Raw genomic sequence first — 8,430 nt, forward strand, 5'->3', positions numbered from 1 at the left:
CCAATTCAGAATAACCTGCTTCTACTAAACATCTACCACCAGAATGAGAAAATAAGTAATTCCCTGTAATAAAAAAATGGAGCATATATTGCACTCCCCCTTCTTCAGCTCAGGTTATGATCTCACGGTTTGTGAGTTTGAGCTCTGCATTGGACTTGCTGCTGCCAGGGCAGAGCCCACTTCAGCTCCTATGTCCCCTTCTCTTTCTGCCTCTCTCTCTCTCTCTCTCTAAAATGAAAAAACATTAAAAAAATTCTTAAAGAAATTTAAGACAAAATTAAAGACTCAGAGACTGTGCAATGAGCACATATGATTTTCTGAACCATCCAAGAAACTAAACAACCTCCTGTATTCTGTGAGGCAACTCTGAAGGATTTGAGGGGAATGAAGAGTGTGTTCCAGGAGGGTGAGAAGAATGTGAGGAAGAAGACAAATAACACAATGTGGGCATTCATAGGAGTTATAATAGAAAGTTGGCGCTCTGGTCCTGAAATAATGGTGCTTCTTCAGCACTCAGGGATGTGAGGCTTGATTTGGGCTGAAGACTTAGGAACATTAGGCCCCGAGTCACCTCCTGGGAGCAGTGGAGGAATCTTGATGAACCATGAAGGTTCATTTCCAGGACACATGCCAACATTGTAGACTACATATCTGGGATTCTCTGAAGAGATTGCCAAGACCATGCGAGCCTACTACTGCTTCTTAAGAGCCAGATGGTTGGGTGATGAGATGAAGAACTGACACAACCTAGTTCCTACTACTTGCCAGGTATTGACCAAATCCTTCATGTACGTTATCTTTAATTCTTTAAGAAGAGTTGAGAATTAGAAATTAATAATTTCTATGAAGAAATTTTCAACATAGGTATTAAGGTTCCCATTATGGAGATGAGGAAATAGGACTGAGAAGGGTAAAGTAATGCCAGACTTTGGTTTCTCCCAGAATCTACTCTGAAGGATAGAGTCCAGGCATGTAGTTTCTTTGGGGAGGTCAAATCACACTGGTAGAAGTGTGGGGAAGTGACACAGGGAGGGGGCACTTTAAGGCCAGTGTCACAGTTTGCAAGTGAACCTTAAACCTGAAAAATATATCAGAGATGATGTAACACACACATGATGGGATTCTCCTAATAGCTACAAGGGAGCTGGAGTCTTTTTAAATCAACTCTCCAGAATCGTTGGTTGAGCATTTCTCTCAGTGTGGTACACATAGAAAGCATGTCATTTTGCTGTTGCATGAAAACAGCCTTTAGGCATAGAGATGCAGGTCTGGTAGGTAGAAATTGTCCCCAACACACTTAGATCTATGACATACAGTGGGCATATTCAAGATATTGAGAAACTATGGTTTTCACCAGTCACTCCAATATTTTTTTCATCAGAGTGGTGGACAGACACAATATCTAGAAGAAAAATAAGACTGAAGAGAAAACAGAGGAGGAGAAGCAAGAGGAATTGAAAGGGTAGAAGGAAAGGAAGGAAGGAAGGAAGGAAGGAAGGAAGGAAGGAAGGAAGAAGGAAAGAAGGAAGGAAGGAGAAAGCAAAGAGGGAAGAAAAGGGAAGACAAAAAGGGAAATAAGAGAGAGATGGACACAAAGCAGAGAAAGAAGAAGGAAGGAAGGAAGGAAGGAAGGAAGGAAGGAAGGAAGGGAAGAATTAAGAATTAAAAACAATTCAGCACAACAAAGATGTACTCTAAACATGAAGTCACTGACTAGGCTAGTTAACAAGGTTAGGACTAGAATCACCCAACTCACACTGGTTCGTCCATACTGCCCCAGTTACACCCCTGAAAGTCCTACATCCTGAGAAAGCACTCAATCCTAGGCAAATCAGCACTATTGGTCAACAAGGATGTACATTGATGCTTGCTTAGTCCCAGTGTACTGCTGCTGCTTCTACCCACCTGCTTTGGTTATGCCTTGCCATGTAAAAGAGATGATACCGGATATCTCTACCCAAAGGTCCTTGGTTGAACTGAGTTACTACAAGAGACGGATATGCCTGTGGGAGTCTTGAATCAGGCTTTTGTGGGGAAACAGACCTGGGCTCACACATCTACATTTGTCCCCATGAACATATCAGCATCATGTTCCTCTCCCCAGGAATACTCCTAATCCACATACAACCTAAGGACCAAAGCTGGGGAAGGATCACTGCTCTGTCACTACCCAGTCAAACTGGAAATGAATACATGATCTGATGATCATTGAAGCAAGAACGATGCTGCTGATGTGACAAATTTCCTTTAATCTGAAAATGTTTCTATGAGTTATTCTCAAATAGGAAACACATTAAACACCTATTTTCTAAAGATTCCTGTCATTTATGGAATGTCTTCTTCTACAAGCCCCCAGTGACTATGGAAAACAATGTAAACACCAACAAGGAAAGTCCCACCCATTGGTCTAAACTTCGGCGGTCCAACACATAAAAGCCCCAGATCAGGAGGAGGCACCAAAATCTGAAAACCTCACCTCTGCACAGGACCTGCCCATCCTCCACCCCTGACACCATGACCCACTCATGTTTTCCCTCCTGCTGCCAGCCTACGTGCTGCAGGACCACCTGCTGCCAGACCACATGCTGCCAGCCAACATGTGTGACTTCCTGCTGCCAGACCACATGCTGTGGGTCCAGCGGCTGTGGACAAATTTGCAGTGGGTCTACCTGCTGCCAGTCATGCTACCACCTGCTGTAGAACCACCTGCTGCCACCCTTGCTGTGTGTCCAGCTGCTGCCATCCTTCCTGCTGCCGATTGCCTTGCCAAGAACCATCATCTCCATGCAACATGGTTTGCCATTTGGAAAACAAAGTCACTGCCAATCATTGTTGAAAGTCAGCATGCAATCGCCAACATTTCTCTTATTCATCTGCCTGTCTACAAGCTTATGAATCAGTTTGATGAAGTGTGGACCACTTCTCCCTGATTCTCTTCTTCCATCATCTTATGAGTCATGTGCTAACTTCATGCATCCTGATACCGAGTCATGATCTCTGCCTTAACTCCACAGTCAAGATCTTCACCCTCTCCCTATCAGTAATATAGAGAAAGAAATCCTCAGGATTCATACATAGGTGTCTGCAACTACTGTAAATCTTCAAATTATGTTTTCTTTTTCAGTGTACTCACGGTCCTTGTATCCTGCTTTCTTCTTTGCATGATCACTTTGAAGGTCTCCCTAGATATAAAGGATCTCATCTATATTTCTTAAGAAATTCTGTACCATTCTGCATCCCATATGATCTTTGTTTCCTTGTACAGCATTCTCGATGTAAGGATTTATACACAGGTTGCATATCACATGCAGTATCTATTTGGAGCCTCGTACAGTCCTCCACTAATTATTGTCTCCATTTTCAGATAAGGAAATTTCACAGTGGAATGTCATGTACCTGACATGGACAGACTCAGATCCCAGACTGTGTCTCCTGCCTTGATGAAGGGTACTTACATTCATCTCTCCAGACAAGTTAGAAAACATCCTGGGACTGAGCACCAGCAAGATGTTCATCTGAGTGTCTTCTCTGACCACAGAAGTAATATTCTCCAGTATATGCAGGTGACATCTGGGACAAAGTTGTAGACATTAGTATCCTACAGTTCAGCCATCAGCAGCCTCATGTGGGGGCAGTGGGACCTTCCCTTTAGAGATCTTGGATCTTTTTGCTGCCTTGGGCTCCATCCAGCCCCTCAGCACTCCTCTGCATCAGATACAGGTGAGTATGTGGTGTCCTCATTAGCCACAGACGTGGCTGAACACACTTGTGTTTGGGTTGTGGAAATCACATTCTTGTTTGGCCTCCTAGTCCTCAGGACTTAATGGCAGAGTTAAAAGGTATCAGGAAATTTTATGCCAAACATATTATGCTCCCCAACTATAAGGCAATTTGTTATTGTGATCAAAATGTTACCAAGACAATTAAGGAAGGACAATGTCAGGGACTGAGAGTCTGTGCAATGGGCATGTATGACTTCAAGTAATCCATGGGCTCTGAACCATCTATAGAACAAACACTATCCATTATTTTATGAAGGAACTATGAAGCATTTGAGGGAAATAAAGATGCCTGTTCCAGGGTGGTGAGAAGAATGTGAGGAAGAAAAAGAGAAAACAAGGTGGACATTCATAGGAGTTGTGATAGACAGAAGGCTGGTGCTTCTGGTCCTGAACTAATGGTGCTGCCTCAGCACTCAGGGGTGTGAGGCTTGATTCAGGCTCTGAGAGTAAAAGGAGAATTAAGCCTTGGGTCACATTCTGGGATCAGTGGAAGGACCTCTGATGAGCTGTGAAGGCTCATGTCCAGGGCACTTGCCAACGTTGACGCCTACGTATCTGGGATGCTCTGGAGAGACTGCCAAGACTAAACTTGCCTACCTCTGATTCTTAAGAGCTGGGTATCTGTGTGACAGGATGAAGAACTGACATGACCCATGGTCCTACTACTTGCTAGGTATTGACCAAATGTTTCATGTACATTATCTTTAAATCTTTCCTTTTATTAATTTTTATTTTAATTCCAATATAGTTGATCTACCATGTCAAATTCATTTCAGGTGTACAATATAGTGATTCATCGTTTCCATACAGCACCCAATGCTCATCACAAATGCACTCCTTAATCCTCGTCACCTATTTCAACCATTCCCCCACCACTGTCTCCTCTGGTAACCATCGGTTTGTTCTCTCTAGTTAAAGAGTCTGTCTCTCTTTTCCTTTGTTCTTTCATTTACTTTCTTAAATTCCACATGAGTGAAACCATATGGTATTTGTCTTTCTCTGACTGACTTATTTCATTTAGCATTATACTCTCTAGTTCTATCCATGTCGTTACAAATGTAAGACTTCACTCATTTTTATGGCTGAATTATATTCCATTGTAGATATATACCACATCTTCTTTATCCATTTGTCTATCAGTGGACACTTGGGCTGCTTCCATATACTGGCTATTGTAAATAATGCTGCTACAAACATAGGGTTGCATGTATCCCTTTGAATTAGTGTTTTTCTATTTTAGAGGTAAATACCCAGTAGTGCAATTACTGGATCATAAGGTAGTTCTATTTTTAACTTTCTGAGGACACTCCATACTGTTTTCCACAATGGAGCCACCAGTAGTACAGGAGAGTTCCCTTTCTCCACATCCTCACCAACAGCTGTTGTTTTTCTGTTGTTGGTTGTAGCCATTGTAACAGGTGTGAGGTGCTATATCTTATAATTTTGAATTGCATTTCCCTGATGATGAGTCATGTTGAGTATCTTTTCATGTGTCTGTTGGCCATCTATATGTCTTCTATGGAGAAATGTCTGTTCATGTCTTCTGTCCATTATTTAATTGGGTTACTTTTTTGGAGGTGTTGAGTTGTGTACGTTCTTTACATAATTTGGATACTGACCCTTTTCAGATATGTCGGTTACAAATTCTTCCATTTTGTAGGTTGCCTTTTAGTTTTGTTGATTGTTTCCTTGGCTATGCAAACACTTTTTATTTTGATGTAGTCCTGATAGATTACTTTTGCTTTATTTCCCTGGCCTCAGGAGACCTATCTAGAAAAAATTTGCTATTATCAGTATCAGAGACATTACTGCCTGTGCTGTCTTCCAGAATTTTTATGCTTTCAGGTCTCACATTTAGGTCTTTAATCCATTTAGAATTTATTTTTGTGTGTGGTGTAAGAAAGTGGTCTAGTTTCATTCTTTTGCCTGTAGCTATCCAGTTTTCCCAACACCATTTGTTAAAGAGACTGTCTTTTTCCCATTGGATATTTTTGCCTCCTTTGTCAGACACTAATTGACCATATAATTCTTGGTTTATTTCTGGGTTTTCTATTCTATTCCACTGGTCTGTGTGTCTATTTTTGTGCCGGTTCCATACTGTTTTGATTATTATGGCTTTGTCTTGAACTGTGATAACTCCAGCTTTGCTTTCCTTTTTCAAATAACTTTGGTTATTTGGGATCTTTTGTGGCTCCATACAAATTAGAATTATTTGTTCTAGTTCTATGAAAAATATGCTGTTGGTATTTTGATTGGGATTGCATTAAATTGGTAGTATCTTTAATTCTTGAGGAAACTTTCAACATAGGTATTAAGGTTCCCAATTGTGGAGATGAGGAAATTGGGACTGAGAAGGGTAAAGTAATGTCATAGTTTGGTTTCTCCAGCAAGCTACTCTGGGGAGGACAGATCACACTGGTAGGAGTGTGGGGAAGTGACACAGGGAGGGAGCACTTTAAGGCCAGTGTCACAGTTTGCAAGTGAACCTTAAACCTGAAAAATATATCAGAGATGATGTAACACATACACACATTGGGATTCTCCTAATAGCAATGAGGGAGCTAGAGTCTTTATAAACCAACTCTCCAGAATCATTTGTTGAGCATTTCTCTCAATGTGGTATGTATAGGAAGCATGACATTCTGCTGTTGCATGAAAACAGCCCTTAGGCATAGAGATGCAGATCTAACACACTTACATCTATGACATATGGCAGGCATATTCAAGATATCATTGACAATCTATGGTTTTCACCAGTCACTCCAATATTTTGTTCATCAGATTGGTGGACAGACACAGTATCTAGAAGAAAAACAAGACTGAGGAGAAAGCAGAAGAGGAAGAGCAAGAGGTATTGAAAGGGAGGAAGGAAGGAGGGAAGGAAGGAATGAATGAACAAACAAACGAATGAATGAGTGAATGAACAAAGGAGGGGAAAGGGAAGAAAAGACAGAAAGAGAGAGACAGACATAGCATAAAAAGGAAGAAATGAAGAATGAGAGACAGGGAGAGGGAGGAAGGAAACAAAAGAATTAAAAATTAAAAACAATTCAGCACAATAAAGATGTAGTCAGCCACATTAAGTCACTGACTAGGCTAGTTAGTAAGATTAGGACTAGAATCATCCAACTCACCCTGGTTTGCCCATACTGCCCCAGTTATACCACTGAAAGTCCTATATCCTGCAAAAGCCTTCAGTCTTAGGTAAATCAGGAGTACTGGTCAACAAGGATGTACATTGACTGATGCTTGCTTAGTCCAAGTGTATTGCTGCTGCTTCTACTCACCTGCCTTGGTTCTGCCTTGCCATATGGAAGAGATGATGCCAAACATCCTCTACCCAAGGGTCTTTGGTTGAACTGGGATATACAAGTGGGGTAGGGTGCTACAAGAGACAGATATGCCTGTGGGAGTCTTGAATCAGGCTTTGGGGGGAAAGAGATTTGGGCTCAGGCACGAATTTAATTCATCCCTATGAACATATCAGCATCCTGCTCCCCTACTCCAGGGATACTCCCAGTCTACATGCAACCTAAGAAACAAAGCTGGGGAGGGACCGCTGCTCTGACCCTACCCAGCCCAGCAAGAACTTGAATACATGATTTGATGATGACTGAAGAATGACACTGCTGATGTGACCACTTTCCTTTAATCTAAAAATGTTTATATGAGTTATTCTCAAATAGGAAACACATTAAACATTTATTTTCTAAATATTCTTGAAATTTGTGGAACTTTCTCTTCTACAAGCCCCCAGTGACTATGGAACACCATGTAAATACCAACAAAGAAAGTCCTTCCCATTGGTCCAAACTTTGGGTTCCAGTGCATAAAATCCCCAAAACAGGAAGAGGCACCTGAATCTGAGAAACTCACCCCTCAGAAGAAGCCCACTCTTCACTCCTGACACCATGACCCACTCGTGCTGCTCCCCTTGCTGCCGGATCACTTGCTTCCACCCCACGTGCCATTAGCCTAGTGGCTGTGGGTCCAGCTGCTGCCAGCCTTGCTGCCACCCAACTTGCTGTCAAACCACCTGCTGCCAGCCCAGCTGTGGGCCCAACAGCTGTGGACAAACCTGTAGTGGGTAGAGCTACTGTGGGTCCAGCAGCTGCGGCCCAATTTTCTGTCAAACCACCTGCTGGAGGACCACCTGCTGTCAGCCCCGTGGCTGTGGGTCCAACTGTTGCCAGCCCAGCTGCTGCCAGCCCTGCTGCTGCCCAACCCATTGCCACACTACCTGCTGTAGGACCACCTGCTTCCACACTTGCTGTGTGTCCAGCTGCTGCCAACCTTTCTACTGTTGATCCACATACTAAATCATTGTGTGACAGAGACCAAAGTTCTCTCAATCATCAGTTCTCCAATTACTGTCCCAAAGTCTACTACCAGGCTTCATTGGCATCCAGCATGCTGCCACCACCTTTATTAGTCATACTCGTGATTAAAAGGCTCTGCTAGTATGCATGTTGCTGCAAAGAACTTCAGTCTTATAGCCTTCGTCTTTATTTGCTGTTTATCTCTGATAGCTGTAGGCATTCTTTCTCCTTGACCTACAGTCATTGTGGCAGCCTTGCAAAATGATCACCACTTTCCCTCTCAGTATCACAAAGCACAAATTTATGATTTTTTTTGTTTCTTCCTTGTT

At 42.4% G+C, this 8,430-nt stretch overlaps 1 pseudogene; it reads left to right on the forward strand.

Annotated features, from left to right (window-relative positions):
- The first annotated feature begins 384 nt into the window (after nucleotides 1-384).
- LOC102968684 lies at nucleotides 385-8,089 on the forward strand (annotated as a pseudogene).
- The last annotated feature ends 341 nt before the right edge of the window (nucleotides 8,090-8,430 follow it).

This window comes from Panthera tigris, chromosome E1 (genome assembly GCF_018350195.1).
Source record: "Panthera tigris isolate Pti1 chromosome E1, P.tigris_Pti1_mat1.1, whole genome shotgun sequence".
Classification (NCBI taxonomy): Eukaryota; Metazoa; Chordata; class Mammalia; order Carnivora; family Felidae; genus Panthera; species Panthera tigris.